At 36.5% G+C, this 25011-nt stretch overlaps 1 protein-coding gene and 1 long non-coding RNA gene across 3 annotated transcripts in view; one reads left to right on the top strand and one right to left on the bottom strand.

The window, feature by feature from the left end:
* Positions 1 to 13365, top strand: part of LOC128250428 (uncharacterized) — a 58649-nt gene extending 45284 nt beyond the window's left edge. Inside the window, exons 3-5 of one of the 2 annotated variants that reach the window (XR_008266447.2) lie at positions 5103 to 5185; positions 10103 to 10248; positions 12325 to 13365. This is a non-coding gene — a long non-coding RNA (uncharacterized LOC128250428). Of the gene's footprint in view, positions 1 to 5102; positions 5194 to 10102; positions 10249 to 12324 lie in introns of both variants that reach the window. The other variant, XR_008266446.2, reaches the window with a different exon arrangement.
* LOC149131512 (uncharacterized) overlaps positions 1 to 18658 on the bottom strand; it is a 53841-nt gene extending 35183 nt beyond the window's left edge. Inside the window, exon 1 of the mRNA XM_089338911.1 lies at positions 18520 to 18658. The gene's annotated coding sequence lies outside the window, so the exon portion shown is untranslated. The remainder of the gene's footprint in view (positions 1 to 18519) is intronic.
* Positions 18659 to 25011: the final 6353 nt, after the last annotated feature.

Genomic DNA, 25011 nt, shown 5'->3' with positions numbered 1-25011 from the left:
ACCTTCCAAAAAAACTTTGGGGAAAGTTTCTTTCATTTTTGTCTCAGTTCATTGATCTCATTCAATTGTTTCACTGCTTCGTTTGCATTATTGCACAAAATGCTTATGGGTGTATCCCATAAATTAAATTTCTCCATACATTCGGTACCAAATAAATTTATGGATTTTTCAACACATAAACATTCACTTTTTTGGTTCAACCTTTGAACATTATATTACAAATGTGTTCACCCGGGAAATATAATTTTCTTCCCATACACTATTTTGTTTGGACTACATAGTTTTTGGTTTACCCATTTGTTCCTGTTTTCTCATTTATGATTGTAATGTCACTTCTTATGTCTAATTGATATTAGTGGTTTCAATTCTTACATTCACGAATTTTCTGTTTGTTGTAGTCACAACTTTTCCTGCTAACAAGCTATTCATTTTTTCTTGTTTGTTCCATTTTCCTATCATTCTAGTTCTGCAGTGTAATTTTATATGTCCTGTAAACCCTCAGCAAAAGCACTTGGCTTTTTTTTATGGACAATCTTTTTTCAGTTATATCCCACCACATGCCATACATGGGTCTACGTCCCAATATTTTTTCTGTTTTTCCTGCAACACTTTATTTGTCTTCTGACTTTTTTGCTCTGATCTTATGTGAAAACACTCTTTCCACTGAATTTCTTCTGTGTCACACTTTAATTTTAATATCATGTTATACTTTTCCTTGTTGTTGTTCTCGTTGTTCCTTGAGTTGTTGTTGTTGCTGTTTTTGCAGCTCAATTACCCCAGCTAACAAGTCTTCCATATTTTACGGTTTTCTTAAGTTTACACAAGATTTTTGTTTCTTTTTTGTCGAGTTATTTAATTTTCCACATGAATAAGTTTAAACTCTCCATGTAAATGTTTTTTTTTTTCACTCTATGTAAATTTGTTTTTCCTCATCGCCACTGTTGTAAAGTGGGTTCCTCCCACTGGTATAATGTGTGACTGCTGTTGTACTATAGTTGCTGTTTTACATTAGTAGCCACAATAGTTACTAGTTATTGGATACCGTTGTATCTCTTCACACCACAATAGTAATACACTAACTTCTGTCTTACTATTGCTGACAACTCCACCAGACACCAACTAGAACTGTCAACTCTTAACCCTCCCTTGATGACTGGTTACTGGTCTATTTATAATGGCTGACTCCTACCACTTTTTACCGGAAGGGATATACAGTTTCATTATACAACACTACCGATGAGACATGATGCTGTAGCTAGGACATTGTATAATGAGATCTGTTGAAAGGATAACCTGAGGACAAAGAAATAAGAACCCACACTTTGGTGGAAGCCATAGCTACTCATAATAAAAAGGAGTACTGGTGGAATGTCCCAGTGAAAACCTCAATAAAATGTAAACACAATAGACCTGATGCAATGATTTGAGATAGAGAAGAGAAACTGTGTACAGTTGTGGAAATCAATTACCCTACGGATGTTAACATAAAGCTGAAGATCAGTGAAAAAGAAAATACCTACACTGAACTATTGAGAAATATGCAGTTACTCTAACCAGATTACAAGTTCAGGTTTATACCAGTAATTATTGGGGCACTAGGATATGTAATGCGCTGCCTAAATAACAATCTCAAGAAATTAGGCTTCTCAAAACCAAAAAGGAGAAAGCTGATTTGAAGCCTACAGATCCAAGCCATCACTGGAGCTGTAATAGTCTGTAAAACTTTCCAGAAGTTTATCATTTGAGTATATATGATCATGTCTAGATATGCAATACATACATAAAACAAAACATACAAATCTGCATGTATACATACATACATACATACATACATACATACATACAAAAATACACTGTTGATGATGTTGAAATTCCAATGAAGGAGCCTTGGATCTAGGTTAGAAACTGGTTCTTTCTCTATTGGCAAAAAATCTTGAAATAAAACTGAATAATGACCCACATACATACATACATACATACATACATACATACATACATACATACATACATACATACATACATACATACATACATACAGGCAGACAGACAGACAGATAGACAGATAGACAGAAAGAGAAACAGACAGATAGGCAGATAGACAAGCAAATAGACAGACACACAGTCAGTTAGAGAGACAATCAGGCAAACATGCACACAGATAGGCAAGCTGGCAGACAGTCAGACAGACAGACAAATTGACAATCAGGCAGATATGTAGACAGATAGACAGACAGACAGATTGATAGTCAAGCAAATAGACAGACAGGCAGACAGACAGACTAGTGATTATAAAAGATTAAAGGCATCAATAACAGTTGTTCCAGATTTTAAGTCCTGTTGTGTTGACTTAGGTTTTCCAGTTTGATTGTTGATGAAATAAATATGAATAATATAGGACAGCTAATGAAATTTATAACTTAGAGCTTTGTCATTTATTCTCAGTTGTATGAAAACAATGGAAGGTAAAACAACAGAGTGGGATATCAAGTTTAGTAAAGCTCAATGAACTTGTCTGTCCTTCAACCATTGAGGACCGACTCATGGCAACCAGTAAGACAGAAGTCAATTATGTTGTCTCAAATGCAGGGTGAAATGGTAGGGGGGAAACAAACATTATCTTTTTGGGTTTTTTTCTGAAGCCTACATGCAGTGGAAAAGCTGGGAGAAAAATATAATCAAAGTTTTCCAAAGATTGTGAGAGATGAGATGCTAAGTTGTCATCATCATTATCATTGTTATCATCATCATCATTATTGTCATTGTCATCATCGTTTTGATAGGCACAGGCATAGCTGTGTGGTTGAGAAGCTCGTTTTGCAACAATGCAGTTTCAGGTTCAGTTCCATTGCATGTCTCCTTGGGAAAATGTCTTCTGCTATAGTCTTGAACTGATCAACACCTTGTGAGAGAATTTGGTTGTTAGAAATTGTGTAGAAGCCTGTTGCATACATATACAAGGTAATATCAAAAGCCTCCCAAACTAGTTCTGTAGCATGCCAACAGATGGTAGCACACAGTTGCATGTGTAGTGAGAGCTAGCAGTGACCTTCATGAGGCAGTGTACTGAGTGACATCATTGTGTTTACTTCATAAGTTGTGAAATTTGTGTTTTTGTGATCACATGTATCTTGTAGTCTGTGATTTTGTTATGGACAGCAACAAAGAACCAACGTCATATTTTGCATTAAACTTAGGAAGTCTGCTATGGAGACATTGAACATGCTCCGGCAAGCTTACAGCAACAGGGCAATGGGCCTTACACAATGTTTCGAGTGGCACAAGCTCTTCAAAAGCGGGAGGATTTCCCTGGAAGACGATGAGCGATCTGGAAGACCTACCCTTGTCTTCCATCCTTGTATATTTTGAAATGAACTTTAACTCATGCATTAAAATACTTTGTTGTGTTTCTTGGGTTTTCCCTAAGTTTTTTTACTGGTAAGAATTTATCAAAAATTGATTTTATCTTCTGGGCAAACATTAGCTCTGCAGGTAACTTGCCTGAACAGGTGTTCAGGGTAGGTGTTACCCTAAGAATTGAGTTAGTGTTGCATCATTGCCTAATTCATTTCCTGATTTCTTTAGTGTTCGCTTAAATGAACCTTTCTGCTTGCCCATTTGATTTTGGGTGGTATGGGGGAGTAGAGATGTGATTGACTGCATATGTCTCACAGAAATTTTTAATTTCATACCCCAACAACTGCATTCCAGTATCTGATACTATGGTGTCCAGGACACCATATCATGCAAAATGTTTTTGAAGGAACCTTATCACTATTTTCAAGGTTGGTTGACTGCATTTACATATCTTTGGCCACTTGGTATAGCTGTCTACTATGATCAGATAATATGCACCGTTTATCAGTCCAGCAAAATCTATATGTAGTTTGGACCGCGGACTGTCTGTCATAGGCCACGATTGGAATTTCACCGGTGGTGACTTTGCTGCAAGAGCACAACCTCTGTAGGAATTCACCAATTGTTCAATGTCACAGTCCATAGTAGGCCAATATGCATAACTCCTCATTACTGATTTCATTCTTGAAATCCCTGGGTGTTCCATATGAAATTAATACAACTCTTTGTACATACATCAACACATTATTACTCAGAAAAAATGGTTTGCATTTGTATAACATTTATTTTTATTTTCTTTTACCTTCAACAATTATTTCATCTTTGCAATGAATTTGTCATTCTCTGATTTTAATTTTATATCTTGAACAGTTACTGGCAGCTTCCAAATGACATTACACAAAATGTTTTTTATTTCATTTTCCGTTCACAACATGGCAATCATGGCATTTTCAAATAGTTCCAGATATTTTGGAATTAGCCTGGATAAAAATTCCACATGGCCTAACCTCTTGGATGGCATATACTCCATCTTAAAGTTGTAATTCAACAATATCATACCCCAACATTATAACCTATTTGTAGTATGGGCAGGAATTCATTTCTTCAACCCAAAAATTGATAATAATGATCAGTGGTCAGTTTGTAGCTGTAAACTTCTATCATGTAAAAATCTGTGAAATTTCTTCATGGCAAAAATGATCACTAGAGCTTTCTTTCTCTATTTGACTATAGTTTTCCTCTGCCGCTATCAAAGAACATGAGGCATGAACTACTACCTTCATATTACCATCTTTATATTTGTGTAGCATTACTGCTTCTATGCTGTATTCAGAAGTGTTAGAAGCTACAGCAATCTCTGCTGCAGGATTGAAATGAACCAGTGACAAATCGTCAAACACTTTAGGAAAATTATTTGACCAGTTCCACTTCACATCCTTTTTGAGCAAATTATTTAGTGGAGCTTTCAATCCATGCATATCTGGTATCTAATTTTGATAATAATTTGCTAGACCTAGACAAGCTTGTAAGGTGATTATATTAGTCGGAGGAGGCATATTTTTAATTGTGTCTGCTCTTGTCATCTATTCCTGTCAATAATTTGTCCTAAATATTTAATTTTAGGTAAGAAAAATTCACATTTTTCCTCATTCAGTGTGAAACTGTAATCTCTTATTTTTTTCAAAAACACACTTTACTTGTTCAACATGCTGATCATGAGATTCACTTTAAATTAATATATTATCCAGGTATGGAATTGAAAATTCACAGTTTGCTAACATTGCATCCATAACCTGCTGAAAAATTGCAGGTGCGACCATTAAACCAAATGGTAATCTGGTAATCTCTTATATTTATATAATCCTTTATGCATATTCACTGTTAGGAAATTCTGAGCAATCCTCATCTACTCTAATTTGTAGGTACACATCGGAGAGATTCAGTTTTGAAGATACCTTGCCCAATTTAACATCACAAAAATATCCCCTGGAGCAGGTAGTGGATAGTGATATGTCTGCAGACATTCATTCAAGCCAGTGGAAAAATTATTCTTTTTTTTTTTTTTGATACACACTGTTGAAGCTGCCCATCTTGGATATTCCACTTTTTGGATGACTCCAATTTCCTCTAATCTGTCTAATTCTTCATCGATATGTTTTACCACAGTGAAAGGTACCGTTCGTTTTGGTTTGAACACTGGATTTGTGTTTACCATAACAAATCAATCTACATCTCTACATCTCTTCACTTTCTCACATTTCCTCCTTCATACACTATGCCTAGCTCTCACTCCCCAATCCTGTCCTCACAGCCCTGTTCCTCTGTATCATTGCTATCCAGTAGCCCCCCACCCCAACTTTATATATACCCAGGTTTTCACCACTCACTCCCCGCCTCTGCACTCTTTAATCACACTTCCTTCACAATTGCCTGTCACTTATATTATGGTGTTCGAACCTCACGGGCATGCCCTAGCACTTGCCATCATCTATCTCTTTCTTCCTTTACTCAACCATCCCATTTATATTCTGATCCCTGTCCCTTGTGAGTATGCCCAGCATTTTGCCACCATCTCTATCCTGCTGTCTACCACTCCTTCTCTCTCTCCTTCTCCTGCACTTCCCTCAGGTTGGGTAACCATGTATCTCCTTTGTGGCAGCACATCTGTTTCTGTCTTCATTCCTGATCTCTCTCTCTCTCTCTCTCCCAGCTGGTAACCTTGTACCTCCTTGTACCAGCAAGACACCTGTTTCTGTTTCTCTGTTTCACTATAACCTTTCATCATCCAACACAAGATCACCTCCTTCAATCCCCCTCCCCTCTCAAAAGAGATTTTTTTTTTTGCCTTGCAAGTACTTGGTAACCCTGCCAGTGCAGGTGCTACTTAAAAGAACCCAGTCCACACTGTAAAGTGGTTGGCATTTGGAAGGGCATCCAGCCGTAAAAACCTTGCAAAACTGACCTCGCCTGTGATTGTGCCAAGTAAAAAGCACTAAGTCCACTCTGCTGCAGACTTCCACCTGGCCAGCTCTTGTCAAACCATCCCACCCATGCCAACATGGAAGGCGGATGTTAAACGATGATGATATATATATTTCAGGATTAAATTTGCTTGCACTGATGTTGCATATCTAACGGAGCATACTACCTTCATTTCTCACCAGTCTATGCATGTCTTCTGCATTCAGAGCCCATGTCTCACCACCATGGATTAAAGTCGTTTGCACACAAGCATCATATAGTCTACTTTTCACTCTGAGAGAGCGTCCTTTTGTTGCCAACAGAAGTAATAGCTGTCTGAACTTCCACCACCCAAAGGGCCTTAAAGTTAACCTAGCAAATTTATATATATATATATATTTCAGGGTTAGATAAAAAGATGACAGACGGAAAATATGACCTACCTATATATATAATTTTAAAATACGTGTAGTAAATAAACAAACGAACATATACTAAATATACAGGTGAACAGAAAACATAGGTCACCAATTCTTCATCAGTTATTGGCCAGAGGAGTCAAACGCAATTTCAGCCATTATTGTTATTCAGCTTATTCACAGGTAAATAAATGTCATTTAGAGTTGGTTCAAATGCCATCTCTTCTATAACTGGAAGGTGTTTGTTTTTTTCTATCATCCGCATGTCAGCAGATGATGGTCTATTCAGAAGTGCAGGAAAATGTTCTACCTAGCGCTTATGAATAGAAGCAGTGTCAGTCTGAAGCAAACGTCCATTTGCTGTTCTCACTGGAGCTATTGAACAAGATTTTGGGCCATATACCTCCTTAACAAAGGAGTACAAACCCTTGGCATCATATATATCAGCTGCTTCTTGTGCCCCTTTTGCTCTATCATTCCACCATTCCTGTTTAATTTTCCTTAGAGCAGTCTGCACTTTCCTTTTCAGCTTTTTGTAAGCTTCATTTGAGTTGGGGTTGAAGGACTGAGAAAGAAGTGTATTGCCTAAGTTTTGTTTTTCTAAAAGTAGATCATGAATTTCTGCTGATCTATCTGAGAATGAGTCACAGGATTTACGTGATTTCAATCCCACTGACAAACTTGCAGCCTGAAATACTTTTGTTTTGAAATCTTCCCATAGATTGTTTGGGTCAAGATTAATACTTTCTATAGCATCTTGGAATCTTTGCAAGTTGCATGATAATTTAAAAATTTGTAACATTTAACTTTTTGGGTACCTTAGGACCAGACTGTCGATTTTTAGGCATTATCGAAAAATCTATTTTTCCACGTTCAGTTCTCTGCTCTTCTCATGGCCTGAACACTAGAAACGTATTTCATATCACGTTTTCTGATCAGAATATAATCTATGAGATGCCAGTGCTTAGATCTTAGGTGTATCCAGGTGGTTTTATATTTATTTTTCTGCTTAAACAGAGTTTTGGTGACAACTAGATTATTCTCAGTAGAAAACGTCAAAAGAGCTACTCCATTTTTATTACATTTTTTCCAATCCCATGTCGACCTAAAACAGGCCATGAAACATAGTCCTTTCCAACTCTTGCGTTGAAATCTCCCAATATGACCAGCTTGTCAGACATTGGTACTTTCCTCAATAATTGTGCTAGATCATCATAAAACTGTCCCATAGTTTCATCAGAATGGGACATTGTTGGTGCATAAATACTGACAACGGTAAGAAACCTACCTTTGTCAGTTTGATACGGCATGACATGATCCATTCAGATATACCACTTGGAAGCTCTGCAATGGAGGATACTAATATATTCTTGAGAGCAAACCCAACACCAGATACTCTACGCTGACCCTTAAGGAGGCCTCTCCAAAAGATAGTATATCCATAAGTAGGTTCATTTACTTGACAATCACCAGAGAGATGAGTTTCAGAGAGCGCAACTATACCAAGGGAATATTTCTTAAGCTCACATGCAATAAGTGCAGTATGTCTTTCTGGCCTCTTGTTTGACCGCAGTGGCAGAATGATGACCGGGTCCAGCCTGTGATACACTGGGACACCTGCCAAGCCAGACCTGTTCCCCTGACGTTCCCAAGCCTTTTTTGCCATTTACTGAATCTGTTTGAGACATTTTAGAGTAAGTTACAAGTGCATTTTTAGGTTTCTGCCAACCAACCAATTCAATGATTTTATTAAGATTTGGTGTACAGGAAGTACATGTGCAGATGAATAATTTTCAGTGGGTACAGCTTGCACTGCACTACCCCCACCTATCGGCCCAGGAAGACTTTCACCGGTGTGACATGAAAATTGACAAAACCAGGAACTTCCAAGGCCTTAGTTTTATTTTGGAGGTTTCATTCTCCTAGGTAGATTACCAACCAAGGTTAAAGGGCTTCTATGTACCCATAAGGTAAGCTATCCCATTCCAGACACCAAACCTACACTCAAACACTCCATGAAGTGATCAAATATCACTCCGGTGACGGACGTGAAGTAGCTCATTCATACATAAAAAAAAAGAAAAGAAAAGTACAATATGTGATTTGCAAATGTAAATAAGAATTGAATATAAATAATATATATAAATATAAAAACATAAACGATCATCATCATCATCATCGTCGTTTAACGTCCGCTTTCCATGCTATCATGGGTTGGACGATTTGACTGAGGACTGGTGAAACCAGATGGCTACACCAAGATATGCAATTTAAAAAAAAAAGTAAGATTTAAATAGAAATAATATGTATATAAAAGTAAAAATATACATATATATACGTATAAAAAAGGTATGATGTGTGAATAAGAATTAGATGTAAATAATATATATATAAAAGTAAAAATATACATATATATACATATAAGAGGAAAAAATGTTATATATATATTTACAGATATTTTGTTGGCTGGCTGTTGACTGTTCAGGAGTTCTGCCCTTTGACAGGTCTTATTTTTCATCTTGCAGGATGTCCAGCAACCACCCTCCTTACCAAGCAAGCCTGTGGCGGTTGCCAATTTAGTCACTGATGACCCGACCATGCGACAGGTTGTACTGGATCACATGATGCCAGTAGCACTCAAGTGCGACCTGACATATATAGCGAGAGTTTTATATATATATATATATATATATATATATATATATGTATATATATATACATATAAGAGACCAAAGTGTATGTATGCCGCTATATATATATATATATATATATATATAATACAAAATGGGACAAGAACGCAAAACATCCAGACAGTTAGGTGATACAAGAAAGGGACAACAAAATATCCAGATAGACGATACAAAGAAAACAAGGACAGGTCATTTGGAGTTTTCCTTCCTCAGTCGAGTTCTAGATTATCTTTGCAATTTCGACTGGTTATACTCGAGATTGCTCCTATCTGGTCAGCCCCAAGGAAAAACTAAGCTAATATCATTAGATTCCTTGGAAGAAAACATCGAATGTATACAAAAACAAGGACAGGAAAAAATGAACAAGGGCAGGGTCTGGAGATGGTTATCCAGGTTGCGCTGGAAGACCTAGAAAATATTGTGGACACCATCCTGGTGGGTAATGATACAAGATTAAGGGTTGTAGTGGAGAGCAGGAAGCCTTGTTGCTTCAAATGTGGTCAGAAAGACCACATAAGAACAGATTTCCCTCCGCCCCAGGTAATAACACCAGTCAAAAAAGTAACTGCACCTCCACCTCCTATTTTAGTCATTTTAACTACTGAACTAAGTCTGTTTTAGCACTTCCAAGGCAGTATGCCACTTCTTCACTTGACATTTGTCTTTGTCTTTTTTAAGGTGTTATGAAGCTTATATTGTTTTTACCCAGTTTGCTGAAATTGGTGTCTCCAGCAAGATTTATATCTACATTATGACATTTGTCTTACTTTGTATTGTATCATGGAATTGATGTCAGCTCCAGTTTGGAAAACCTGTAAATTGTAGTAAGTGCAACTGAAATTATTCATGTCTTACAAATGTTATTCCTACCAGGCTATACATCTACATTCTGATGTTTTGCACACACTTTAATTTCTCCTGCTGCTGCTGCTGCTGCTGTTGTTGTTGTTGTTGTTGTTCAGTAGTTTTATTTTTTTAACGTGCTTTCACTTCACTACTGAGCACAGCTATGTGCGCCTTGGGTATGTGCTGTGGTTTGCTGTGGTGCTCTTATGTTTACTGTATTGAAAGTGTTTTGCGTAGAATGTGTGCAGTACCCAGTAGTGCAATTTTCTGTATGTCATATATATTTGTAAGTCCTGGTGTTTTTGTTATGTATTTGTCTGAATATTTGTTTTATTATACCTAAGGCACCTACTATGATAGGAATTGTTTCTGTTTTTAGATTCCACATTCGAGTTACATCTATTTCCAGGTCTTTGTATTTTGAAAGTTTTTCCATTTCTTTTAGAGAAACGTTGTCATCTGCTGGTATTGATACATCAATTAGAAAGCATTTTTTTTCTTCATGATCTTTGACAACTATATCTGGTCTATTTGCCTTAATTTCTCTATCTGTGTGTATTGGCATATCCCAGAGTATGGTTGCTTTCTCGTTTTCTGTGACCTTTTCTGGCGTGTGTTTATACCATCTTTTTTCTGTTGTTATTCCATAGTGTTGGCATAGCTTCCTGTGTATATAGGTCCCAGCTCTGTCGTGTCTGTGAATATATTCCTTCTTAGCCAGGACTGGGCAGCCAGAGATAATATGATTTATTGTTTCTTGTCCATCTCCACATATTCTACAGTTACTTGTTATATTTCTTTTCATTATGTGTTTTTGGTAATTTCTGGTGGGGAGGCTTTGGTCTTGTGCAGCAATTAAAAATCCTTCAGTCTCTGCTTTGGGTCCTGAGCTTCTCAGCCATTGCTGGGATTTTTCTCTGTCTATTTCTTTCGCATTTAGTTTAGCCCAGTATTTACCATGTAGGGGCTTTTCTTGCCATCGTTTTATCATGGTTCGTTGCTGTTCTAGTTTTAGTTTGGATTATTATTATTATTATTATTATTATTATTATTATTATTATTATTATTATTATAATAATAATAATAATAATAATAATAATAATAATAATAATAAGGCGGAAAGCTGGCAGAATCTTTACTGTGCTGGACAAAATACAGTAAAGTATTTTGTCCATCTTAACATTCTGAGTTCAAATCTCACTGAGGTCAACTTTGCCTTTCATCCTTTTGGGGTTGATAAAATAAATACCAATTGAGGATTGAGGTCGATGTAATTGACTAGTCCCCTCCCACCAAATTTCAGGACTTATTGTTGTTGTTGTTATTTCATTAATGCACAACAGATAAGACTTTTGGAAAAATTCCCAACATTGGGCTACAACAAGTAACCTTAAACGTCAAGAACCTTCCTAAGTATCTTAGCTGTCCCTAATAATAGTTTTCTGGAGCTGCATTAAACTAGGTTTTATGCCTATTTTCTATACTCATCAGTCCAATTCTTCAGAAATAGTTCCTAATGCACCTGTAACTACAGGGATACATTTTATCTGCATTTTCCATAGCCTCTGCAATTCAACTGCTAGGTACTTTGCTATTTTCTCTATACCTTTCATATTGACTTTCTCATCATTTGGGACTACAAAATCAATTACCTGGCACTTTTTATTCTCTTTGTTTGCTACTACTAAAGCAGGCCTTCTCGCTTCTGCTACTCTGTCAATTTGAATGTTCAAATCCCACATCTTATACTTCTTACCTTCTAGCACTTTGCTAGGTTCATGTTCATAACACTTGTCAGTATGGTCAAATCCTAGCTTTCTTCGTAAATTCTTGTAGCTTTCTACATAAATCCCTAGATTGTCATGTCTTTTCTTGTATTTCTTCTGTGCCAGCACACTATATTCACTAACTATATGAGTAACACTTTCTTCTTTTGATTTACATAACCTACACTGGGAATGTATCTGATTTTTGTCTATCTTAGCTTTTAACCATTTAGTCCTCAATGCCTGATCTTATGCTGCTACTAATAAACTTTCTGTTTCCTTTTTCAGCCTTCCTTTCTCCAACCACAACCATGCCTCACTATCACAATTTTCAGCAGCTATCATTGGAAGTCTATCATGCGAAGGCTTCTCTTGCAAGTCAGATAATCTTGCTTATTTTATTTTTTTTTTAACTGCATTTGATTTTTTGGTTTCTCAAATTTCTGCTGTTACACTAGCAACTCTTAATATAATTTCTTCACTATTACCTTGTAGGTGGCTATATCTACTGTACACAGTCTTCTACTGATATTAACCCTGTACCACCTTCCTTCTTAGGTAAATATAATCTTGCTTCTACTGCTCTAAGATGAAGTTCATTTGTATTGAATTCATATTGAGTTCTTCTGTCAAGATATGCTAATTCAGATTTTGCCTGATGTACAAAAGCTGCTGAGTATCTAAGTAATGATACTGCCCGAGTATTTACAGCCTTCACTAAATTTGGACCGTTTAGCTTTGACTTAACTAGCTTCCTCATCCTTCTGATGTACTCTGTCAAATACTTGGAATCTAGGAGTATTGGAATCCCTCTTTCAGTGATTTTAATGTCAGGCCTTCTGATAACTGAATACCTTCACTGCTGACTGCCTGTCCCTTTTTTATGACTAATTTTTCACACTTATCTATGCCAAATTCCATACCTATATCTTTGCTGAAGAAGCTTACAGTCTGTATTAAAGAATCTATCTCTTTAATTTTTACTAAAAAGCTTCAAATCATCCATGTGGGGCAAATAGTTAATTTTTCCTTTACTTTCTCTAAACTGATACCTTGCCTAATACTAAACAGAGTGGGGTTAAACATAACACAAGTATTAAAGAGGATAATGAGTCTCCCTAGAAAATCCTCTCTTGATGTTAATTTCCATAAAACTGTATCACCTGAGTAAAGATCTACTTTCCATTTCTTCCTGATTAAACTTCTTATGTTGTCTGCAATACAGAATATACTCAAACATTCACTTATCCATATATGTGGCATCATTTCATGAGCTTTCTTATAATCTTTCTATGCTATTCTTAAATTTTTCTTTCTAGGTTTCACTTCTTTTAGAACTGTTTTGTATATATATATATATATATATATATATATATATATATATATATATAGATATATAGATATATACAATAGATCATGCATTCCTCTAGCCTTCTTCCTGCAACCTTTCTTTTATTCTGAAAGTAACTTCTGGTTGTCAAGATGCTCATAAATGCTTTCTGAGAGCATTGCCATAAACAGCCTTTGCTTTTGTCTTTCATAAGATATACTCTTCTCCTTCTAGTCATCCTGTTAGATATGACCCTTTCATTTGAGCAATCCTGAAGTTGTTCTCTCAGTTTCCCATCTAAGTTTCTAAATTTCTTTAGCGAATACCCTCACACTAAATCTGGTCCTGGGCCCTTCCAGATCAGCATTGTTCCTTACACTTTACTCATTAATTCACTAGTTAGTTTTAGATCTGCTTGCTCCTCACTAACTACTTCTTCCCCCACTTCCTTTAACTATGCTGCATCCTCATTATGATTTACTGGGTTATCCCAGATATCACTCCAGATATTTCTTGTTTCCTCTGTATTAGGCTTCCTAGCTTCAGTACTTTCTTCTACACCATTTATTTGGTGATAAAATCTCATCTGGTCTGTCTTGAACAATCTGTTCTGGCGATACTGATTTATTCTTTCCTATCTGGAATGCTTACCTGCTATTGCTACGACATGCAGTTTCAGCTTTTCCACAACTATCGCAAATCCTTTCTCTTTGGCTAAGTATTTTTTCTCAAGAGAAGATTTAAATCTTGTGTTTCCTAACCTGTCTTGTTTCTAGGCTTCGATTCTGCTCAGATCTGCTTCACTTTCGCTTCTCAAAATGCATGAGGAGAAATAAGTTTTCAGGTTATTAACATTATTGCCCTGGAAGAATGAATAAAATGACAGGAGAATATCATCAAATTTACACAAAACTGTTTGATTGAATTTTCTTCTTTTTCCTTTTCTTTTTTCTTTCCTTTTTTTTCTGTCTTTTTCTTTTTGCCTGTTATAAAATTGAAGACTGATGATATCATTCCATCAATGTGTGGATGCTGGTTGCTCTTATTCATACTTTAGATCTGAATTTCTATCATTTTGAATTTTTATCACTTTTATTTTGAACTCGACAAAGACAGGCTTGCTGTCAAAATATTATTCAACCAATAAAATACATATTGCAATCGCATCATGCTCTTCATCTTGTCTGTTTACCTTTGTGAAGAGTTATGTCAATCCTTTTAAAATATTATTATTAGTATTATTATTATTATTATTATTATTATTATGGCCGCCATTCTGAAAAGACACAGTATATATATATATACTTTAGTTCATATCTGGATGACCTACTGTGGCTCTCATCGGTAGATACGAGATTCTGTGAAAAGTCAATATCAGCCACTGAAATACAGGAGGTGATGAGTGATTGCAAAAGCTGCAAGTCTCTCGGTTTAGATGGTCTGCCCTATGAATTCTATATTTTCACGCCAGATTTATTTGTCGGCCTGTTGGCAGACATCTATCAAACTGGCCAAGGTGTAAGCGAAAAGGTTGGTGCTCGTTGTCGGAGAAATGCAAATGTGCACAATCCCAAATAGGTCTATCTATGACAATCTTCAACTTGTGCGATACATCGTAGAGAGTGCTGTAACTAAAGTTGGCTTTTGTGAAGCACTGATCAATTTAGATCAGTCAAAAGCATTCGATAGGGTTGGCCATCGTTACTTGGAAGCCATCCTTAAAGGGCCGGGTTTGAACCCTTTTTCAGAGGCTGGAGCACTGCAATGCACAGCAGTACCTGATCAGTAGTCAAAGTAAACAGCCACCTTGTGGAACCATTTTGCATCACACACTTGGTCCATCATGGCTGCCCAATGTCACCTCTTCTGGATGTGCTGGCTCTCAAGTCATTGCTGCAAAAGTTAGAACAGTTGAGGATCATCCCTTTCGAACTGGACAGGCAGTGATGACGTATGCAGACGATGTCACCATCATGGTGTCAGATGCCTCAAAAGTGGAGATCGTCAGCTCCATTCTAAAGGAATATAAGTCAGTTGCAAAGGCCAGAAGCAATGCCAATAAGTAAGTGGGTTTGCAACTGGGCACCTGAAGAGGCAGATCAATGCTGTCAAACAGTGTCATCAGACGCTGAACTGATGGACCAGTTAAACTGTTCAGGGTCTGGTTCAGTTCCAACCTCCAGATGAATAAGGACTGAGATGAGGTGATGGAGGGGTGGCCAGTTTTACCCAGAAATGGGTACAGGGGAAGCTATCCCTGTAAGGCCAGGTAGAGGTGGTGAATGTCTACATCACCTCCATCATCATTTATTGCCTGACCATCGTACCTTTACTGCTTGATCAGGCTGGAGAGTCTCTTGTTTATTTTCTTGTGGAAGAGACGTGTTCCATTGGTCAGGTGGTCAATCTGCTGCCAACACCCTTTGTATGATGGCTTAAGCATGCCATGGTTGTTCCACCTGCAACGATTTCTAGACAGTGAATGTGTATAGGCTTTGTTTGTGAGATATATCTTTCTGCAGCTCATGTCATTGATGGAGCTGCAGTGCTGGATGAAGGATAGGCTGAGACTGGGTGCCTGGCACCTAGAATGTCTTCTACCAGTCGGGCAATAAGACTGGTCGATTGCCCACTTTAGCAATTTTTAGAGGATTAGCAGTAGGGAAGTGTGACAACGTTCTTGGGGTGACCCTGGGTGTCGATCGACGAAAACAAACTGGCCAGTCTGTTCTGGAGGACATTTGGGTTGGGAACTATCATGGCTAATTTCTTAGGTCTGACAGTGCTATTGGGGGTGCTGCTGGTTCAAAATAAACCCCACAGGCATGGGCGTGCTGTTAAGTTTGTCTGAAGTGTGTGCAGAGCAATGCACCTTTTGTCACACACTCACTCAGTGTTCAGGCATTGCTAACTTGTGGAGTTATGTCGAACAGTTGATGTCATGTGTTGGACAGATCTGTCTGTTGGCCAAGTCCATAGTGATGATTGCCTTGCTGCCCTCCTTTAATCAGGCAGGTAAGGCAGTTTTTCTTTACCTGGTGGCTTTGGAGAAAGCAGTTGTGTGGGGTGGACAAGGTTGAAAGGAATGGAGACAGACATTTCTCTTTGATAGAGTGAGGGTGAAGAGGGGGATGCTGTCTTTGAGTAGATTTATTGAAACGTGGGTGAATGTTTCAAAAATGGCAAGAGTGGATGGTACCACTCTAAGTGTAGACCTGTAAGTTGGAGAAAAGGGATTGGTGATGGTACTTGTCTTTGCTATTCAAGATCTTGGACGGTGAGGTTCCTTGATTATCCCTAGAGGTCATCCTGTATCAGGAGGACCACATCATTATTGTCTTTTTTTCTCTTTTTTCTTTTACTGTTGTATACTATGTATGCTTCTCTGGCGGTTACGACGACAAACAAAAACGGAAAAGGGATGTAATGAGAGTAATCTCTCTTGAGCTTCTAGAGTGTTCGAGATTCTTCTGGAAGCTTCTGGTTTTACGTGGAAATCGGGGACTTCCAGTCCATCCCTATATAAAGGAAAGAAATTCTAAATTCACGCAACCTGTTAGTTCTTCAACACATACTGGATCGAGTCACCGCACTTCACGCCCACTCGCTCGCCTTTCTTGGAGCATATTACTCTACCTTGTTTCACATTTATGTGCTTACTCCGATATATATATATATATATATATATATATATATATATATATACATACATGTATATATATATACATACATGTATATATATATATATATATATATATACATATATATGTATATAATAATATAGATTTAATCAAAAGATTAAATGTGGTACTTAAAATGTTTGAGGCACCAGAATTTGGTAGGGTAAAAACCAAAACCAAAATCAAGAGATTTGGAGAATAAAATTTGAAGAAAAGCAACAAAAATTCAATAGGTTATAGCAGTACGTACGTTTCGTACAAACTTCATTTATTTATGTAGTGAGAACACCACATAAAATGTGTAATGAAAATGTACTCCTCAGCTGCATAATGGAATTTCATTTTAGAAAGTCATTTTGTAGATGTGTGCAAAAACAAGAATAGGAGAAGAAGAAAATACCATCTTGACTGGGCTGCCAATCAACAGTCTAGACTGTTGATTGAAATTTTTTGCGGAGGGTGAAAGTGTAGACAAGAACAGGACAGTAAAAGACAGTAAAAACAAGACAGAACAGTGGAAACAAACGGTAAGGGCTGTTAGGCCAAGATGATAGAAAAATTATTATTTTGAACGCTAGTTAGATTTGAATGAGAGACAAAAAAATCACGTCTTCTCTATAGGAAGGCAGGGAATAGAAAGAAAGAATCCCTTTCGTCACGTGTCAGCGGTGAGAGGGTCAAGGAGGAGGAGTGAGAGAGAGGGAACCGTGAAAGAAAGAGATGAATAGGGAATCGTTGGGAATATATATATATATATATATATATATATATATATATATATATATATATATACATATACATGTAACATGGTATAATTATAAACAGGGTAAATTTTAGCCATTTCTCTGCAAGACTATACAAATGATGAACAATCTTAATCGATTTTTGAACGTTATTGGGTTCTCATCAGAGGCGTCCACAGCATTTTCACACTCTCCAGTGAAACAAGCAGCCAAACTGTTTATATATTCAACAAATACAGCTGTTACTCTATGAAGGAGTACCTAATTTGCTTACCGAAAGTATATATATGTATACACTCATATATATACACACACATATATATACATATATACATACACACACACATATATATATATACATACATACATACACACACACACACACACACACACACACACACACACACACACACACACACACACACACATATATATATATATATATATATATATATATATATATATATATATATATATATTTTCTACATGTATATGCAAGAGGTAAATGGAAGAAAAATAACAGGATGAAGTTAGTCGTTTGCGCTAGTAAGCCATTAATTTCATTAATTAATCATGAACAGTCATAGTAATATTACATTTACGATCGTTTCTGTTTACCAATTGTGCTGGTAGACATCATCACTGCATAGTCATATGCAAAGGTGAGAAGAGCGAAAGACATAGGGATGCGCTGGTAACGAGAGTAAAGACAAAGAATGGCGAGTCTTACATTATAGTAGATTTCTTAGTTGATAATTTTGCTGTGAAGTGGATGTAGGATGGAGGTTATTTTGATCTGTAGTCCCAAGTTTAAGTAGGCGCATATTTTCCACGTGTTTATTCTGGCTAGACTTTTCACTAGCGGTGTTAAGAATGGGGGTTAACTCTAACTCGTGGTGAGAAGGGGGTTAAACTCTAACTCGTGGTGAGAAGGGGGTTAACTCTAACTCGTGGTCAGAAGGAGGCTAACTCTGTCCAGGGTGAGTAAGGTATTTGTGTCTTTTGGACTTAAAGTTGTAGGAAGTTCATAGTAATGGAGGAAGCCCTGTTTAGGTGTAAAGTAGTTTATTGTGGGGTGTGTAAAGCGAGTGGGGGTTGTGTGGTGAATGTTTGCGTCTAAGTAGTTTAAGTGGTTCCCGGCTAAATGGTATTATTTAGATGAAGAAGCTAGCGTAGTCAAGCGGGTTTACCGATACTTGGAAAAGACAAAAAAATCTATATGTAGACAAAAATTACTGTTCTCATATTTTCTATTAAGAAAAAGCGGTTTAGCCGAAAGAATTTCCAGGCGTTCGGTTAAACAGAGATTGCACCGTCTATTGATAGAGATGTAAGAAGTAGTTTTTGCGAGTATGCGCCATTCTAATCTAAGTTCTATTTTTTTGTCCTTAAGCTCCCAGATATAGCTACTAAGCCTTGCTGAATTTGCCTTACTCTTATTTCTGAATCTAGATTGGTGTATGTTGTAGCAGAGTACCATTTGGTTTTTCGTGGCTCCTATATAGGATTTTATATAGCCCTTTGTGTGTACGTCACATTGGTAAACTACGTTTTAGTGTTACATCTATTAAACAATTGGCACTTACTTCTATCCCTGCAGCCACATAAATTATTAGGTATATCTGTGTTCGTGTTATGTTGTGAGGGGCTATTACTACTCTGGTCTTTGTCTATGTTACTAGGAGGCGCTTCATTAATGGTGGGAATTGTTCTACTGTCTGTTGGTTGTTAGCTTTATTGTTCCTAATCTTCCTAGCTTCATAAAACGTGTCTAGCTTTTATTATTATTATTAATTGAGGCTTGATGGTAGCTAGGTTACTAGTTAGGCTGTGGCCTACTCTAATTTTATTCCTAAATATTGCTGCATATTTATTATTTACGTTTAAGTGTTTATCTACAATTTTCATTGACTAACTTCTTCCTGTTATTTTTCCTCCATTTATTTCTTGCATATAATTTAAACTACGGTTTACCCGTTGAATTACCTGCTAGCGTATAACTTTAGCAAAGACTGTACCTAAGCAGCTAATGACCAGGAGCGCCATTAAATTTAACCATCCTTTAGAGGTTTTAAACACCTCTAACTTATGCCTACATACATGTATATATATATATATATATATATATATATATATATATATATATATATATATATATATATATATACATATATATACACACTTAATGAAACTATCAAAAGTGAAAGAATAAAAGTGAAACAATATAAAAGTGAAACTCTTTATAACTTACACCGTCGAAGGTTTCGCTTTTATTCTTCAAATTTTGAGACATAATACAGAAACAGTGCCAATCTTGCATTCTTTAATCCCCCAAAATTGACACTCCTGAGATCCCATAGTATTACTATGTAAAATTTGATTTGATTTGGTTAAGCCGTTTGAGAATGTATTGGGAACAGACAGAGATGCAAAGGATTGTATATATATATATATATATATATATATATATATATATATATATGTATATACATATATATAATGTTGTTTAATTCCTCTAACCAATACAGTTACAGGACAAGGACATTCCGACAGCATTTCTAAATTATTTCGAAAACCAAGCCATTAATATAAATATTTTGTATCACCACTGATGGTACACGTGCAATGTTTGGAAAGGAAAAAGGATTTGTTAAGTATCTTGAAAACCACTGTGGACACAATGTAATGAGTTTTAATTGCATACAACATGAGGAAAATTTAGTCGCAAAAATTTCGTCACAAAGCTTGAGTTCTGTCACAAAGACTGTTGTTAAAATAGTTAACTTCATAGTTTCTCGCTCTTCACTGACTCACAATCGATTTAAGTCTCTTCTGCAAGAACTGGGCAGCGAGAAGAAATAAAAATATTTCTCAGAATTGAACAATTAAAACTGGTTATTTAAAGTGATGTTTCTAACTTACATTAAGCAAACACCTGAATGATTTAAATTTGTATTTACAAGGGAGAGATCAAAAAGACTGTCCCACATGATCCTATTTAGAGCTTCTGATTGATTATCCGCAGCAAGTTGGCACAACCGAGTAGGAGACAAATTGCGACAATACCAACCAATCAAAGTAGTGGATGCAACGTGATCCAAACAGCGGTCAAAAGCTAGCTGTTCCCTACTACGTTCGAATGCATGTATATATAATAAATGAATAAATGAATATTCGTGAATAACTCTAAGGTTGTTTTCTAACCAATACTCTAGAAACAATGTAAATCTGACTCACAAGGTCTTATTCAACATTTTCTTCATTAAATTCAAATTCAATCGTTTAAACAGTATTATATATAAAAAAACGAGTGCTCTCTCTTAGTTTACTTGTTTTTAAGGCCTGTCATAAAAAAGCTTTTGTCTAATTCTTTTTCTTCTAAGAGTTTACTTGTTGAGAAGAAAGACAAGAATTAAATTTCTTAACTAATTCTTCTAGAAAGAATTTAGGTAAATGACTTAAGGTCATCATGGAGAAAAATAGATAATCCAATGTCTATTTCATGAGCGTGACAATAATTCAACACTACATGACATGTAGAACGTTGAGTGATAAAGCTTTCTGCAGCAGCCTAAAAGTCTCTGGAAAATATCAGAAATCCTGGGTTTTTATAAGTTACTTTAGATGATATTTCTAGAAGCGTCCAGAAACTAAATTTCAGAACAATTTTTGATCGAAAATTAGTACGGCTTCGGTTAATAGCGTATTAATCCAATGAAAAGAATCTTTTCAATTGACTTCGTCTAAACTTGTACTTTAGTGCAAAAAGAAAATTTCCACGGAACGACTCCAGCTGATTTCAAAACATATCTGCTACAAAGCTTTTCACTACACAGTGCTTGATCTTTTTGAACACTGGAATGGAATTTTGTTAAAATTAGCTATTTTGGCGCACATGGCGGAAACGTAACCCACCCACTCACACTATTGTATTATTATTTTTTTTTGGGGGGGACCTTTATGATTTGACGGGCAACATTTATTTCGTATACTTGTATATTTTGTGGTATAGAATAGATAAAAAAATTTGTATTCGAAGTTATTTCACGTTAAAAATTGTCTTATCTGGTCACGGATAAAACGTAGACTGAAATATAAAAGTGGATCATGTGGTAACATGAAATGGTCACATATTGATGAGCCAATGTACCGTGATTATTACGATATGAAGTGTGGGAATTCGTGGGAGAACTTTCAGACATTTATCAAGCACATAGCCGAAAAATATCCACAGTGATTTCAGAAAGGTAAAGGTTACAGTTTTTTTTTCTTTTTGCGTTTAGCTGTTATTTCTAGCATATCAAGTTTCCCTCAGTGTCTAATCCCAATGTGCACCTTTTTTAAAATTTATTTACGTTGTTTAGAAAATAAAAATTATTTTGTTCACAAAATTTAATTAAAAGAAAAAAAATGTATGAAGTTAACAAAAACAGATAGTGTGTTATTTTTATTCCTTCTACCTATCTACGTTGTTTAGAAAAGAAAAAAGTAATTTTAAAAGAATTATTTACTTTGTTTAAAAGAAATTATTTACTAATTTGCATACGCGCGCACGCGCACACATGTATTCATTTGCGCGCGCGCGCACTTTTCGTAGGATCGACCACTCACGACTAGCTAGCGCGGACGCGCGACAGCGCGACTGCGCGTTCGGGTCCGCTCTGCTTGAGTAGTACCGTTATTTTTGTGCTCAGGAACATTTTCACAAAAAAATATATCAATCATCATCATTATCTAACATCCATGTTCCTTGCTGGCACGGGCTGGACGGTTTGCCAGTTCCCCTCCAAGGTACAAGTCAGGGCAAATTTGTTTATGGAAGACCAGCAGTCACTCATGCATACCAGCCCTACCCTCTCCAAGCCACCAATGTTATCCAAGGGAAAGGCAGAGACTGATACAAACCATCTAGTTGGATGTAGTACGTTGTATTTGTTGGTTTAACACTATTTAGATGCTATAACTTGTTGACATTGACATCTGATGAATGTATATTTTATTTCTGATGACTGTCATGTGAACAGTTATGTTGAATGTGAGCTGAATATATTTTGATGCATGAAGACCAACAAAGATATAAATTGTGGTATTATTTACATGTCTAATGTTTCCAAAGGCAGCAAATGATAATGCGACAGAGATATAAAATAAACGTTGTAAGAAATGAGAGATTGATTGGATGATTTGTGAAAAGCTTGTACGATTTAGTTTTATGTAAATTTACTGGATAGATCAACATACATTTCTTATAGATCAAGACATTTCCGTTTCAAATGGCAATGCAGAAACTCGTTAAATTAGCCGAATTTTCCAACGTACCTATACGTAAAATATTTGCACGGTTGATAGATTGAAGCGAGAACATTGTTTTCATGTTATGTGGATTTCCCTTAAAGATAATTATTTGGATTAAAGCTGCTGAAAGCAGTGGATGTATGCTTTTATGTAGTTTTATAAATGAAAAATGAATCTCCGTGAAATATTGAATTGTGCAATAAAAATACTGCCAGCTGTGGAACGCAAAATTTGACATTAATGGAAGAAATACCGTAAGAATAGATCGTGTTGGGCAGAAGTGATTGATCGGATGTATCTTTGCATTTGAAAGTATAAATATGTTAATGATATTGGAAAGTATAATTTTCTGTCTGCTCTAAATTGAAAAAGTAAACGGTGGTTTAATGTGCAGGAGGTGTGATATACAAATTTATATTGCAAGATTTGTAAAGGGTAGATGGATTATCAAGGTTGCCAGAGAGCAGCACCAAAACTCATATGTCTATAGAATTCAGAAATAACACCAGGCTGGGGGACGCTAGAATAGGAGAGACTTTTAATGATGTCAATATCAGTAAATAATAGAAATAGGCAAACAGCGTTTTTTTTTTTTCGAAGAGACAAGTCAATCAAAAACAGACAAGCGAAACTATTTTATCGATAGGAGGGAAAAAAAGTTAAAAGTATATAAGGCCAATCAAACTAATTTGGTCAATTGAAGACAAAAACAATTGCTATTCTATCGAATGGGATCTAATTATTTGCATGTTAGCATGGCTATTGTTATTTTAAGTTTGATTCTATGTCAAACCATGGGTATGTGTGGTTAAGAAGCTTACTTCCGAAACATCTGGTTTCAGGCTCTTCTAAGCCATATCTGTATGGGAAGTACGCGTTGCAAGCTTTACTTGATCGAGAGGAGAGTCGTTCTAAAAAATTCACGTCTTCTGAGTGTTTTCCTAGATGCCAAATATTTTGTCGCTATCGTCGTGAAAAAAAACTTTTTACAATGCAGTTGTCTCCCTTCTCATACTAGGTTTCTACCTAGTATGAGAAGGGAGACAACTGCATTGTAAAAAGTTTGTACGTCTGAATAACTGACACCCTTCAGACACCGCTCCATGGGAGGCAACTCTACTTTCCCTTCTGAAAAACATTATAACTTTTCCCCACTTTTTCGTTCTTGTATCTTTCCCTTCTATTATTCCTTTCTTTTTTCTGTCTCCCTTTTACTATTACACTCTAGCAGAGCAGAAAATATATTTGTATTTATATCATCATCATCTTCATTTAACGTCTGCTTTCCATGCTAGCATGAGTTAGACTGGGACTAGTAAGCCAGAGATCTGCACCAGTCAGATTTGGCTTGATTTCTACGGTTGGATAACCTTCATAACACCAACTATTCCGAAAGTATAATGGGTGCTTTTTACGTGCCACCGTCACGGATGCCATTTACATGTCACGACCACGATTAAGATTTCACAGGTGCCATTCAGATGACACTGGCAACAGCAACGACTATGATTTCACTTGGTTTGACAAGTTTTCTCAAGCACAGCATATCGCCAAAGGTTTCGGTCACCTGTCATCACCACTGTTAGGTCCAACATTCGAAGATCGTGCTTCACCACCTTCTCTCATGTCTTCCCGGGTCCTACTCCCAGTTAGAGCTTGGCACTTCTTCACACAGCTGCCCTCGTTCATACACATCACATAACCATACCAGCACACCTGATACCTCTTATGCCTAGTTTTTCTCTCAAGACATTTACACTCTGACATTGCACATCCAGCGAAGCATACTGGCTCCGTCTCTTTCAATCCTTCACATGTCCTCTGTGGTCACAGCCCATGTTTCACTGATGTGTAGCACAGCTGTTTGCACACAGTCTGCCTTTCATTTTGAGGAAGAGGCCCTTTGTTAGCAACAGAGTTAGAAACT

This window comes from Octopus bimaculoides, chromosome 21 (assembly GCF_046866305.1).
Source record: "Octopus bimaculoides isolate indiv1 chromosome 21, ASM4686630v1, whole genome shotgun sequence".
In the NCBI taxonomy this organism is placed as follows: domain Eukaryota; kingdom Metazoa; phylum Mollusca; class Cephalopoda; order Octopoda; family Octopodidae; genus Octopus; species Octopus bimaculoides.
This window is presented reverse-complemented; position numbering and strand designations above follow the sequence as displayed.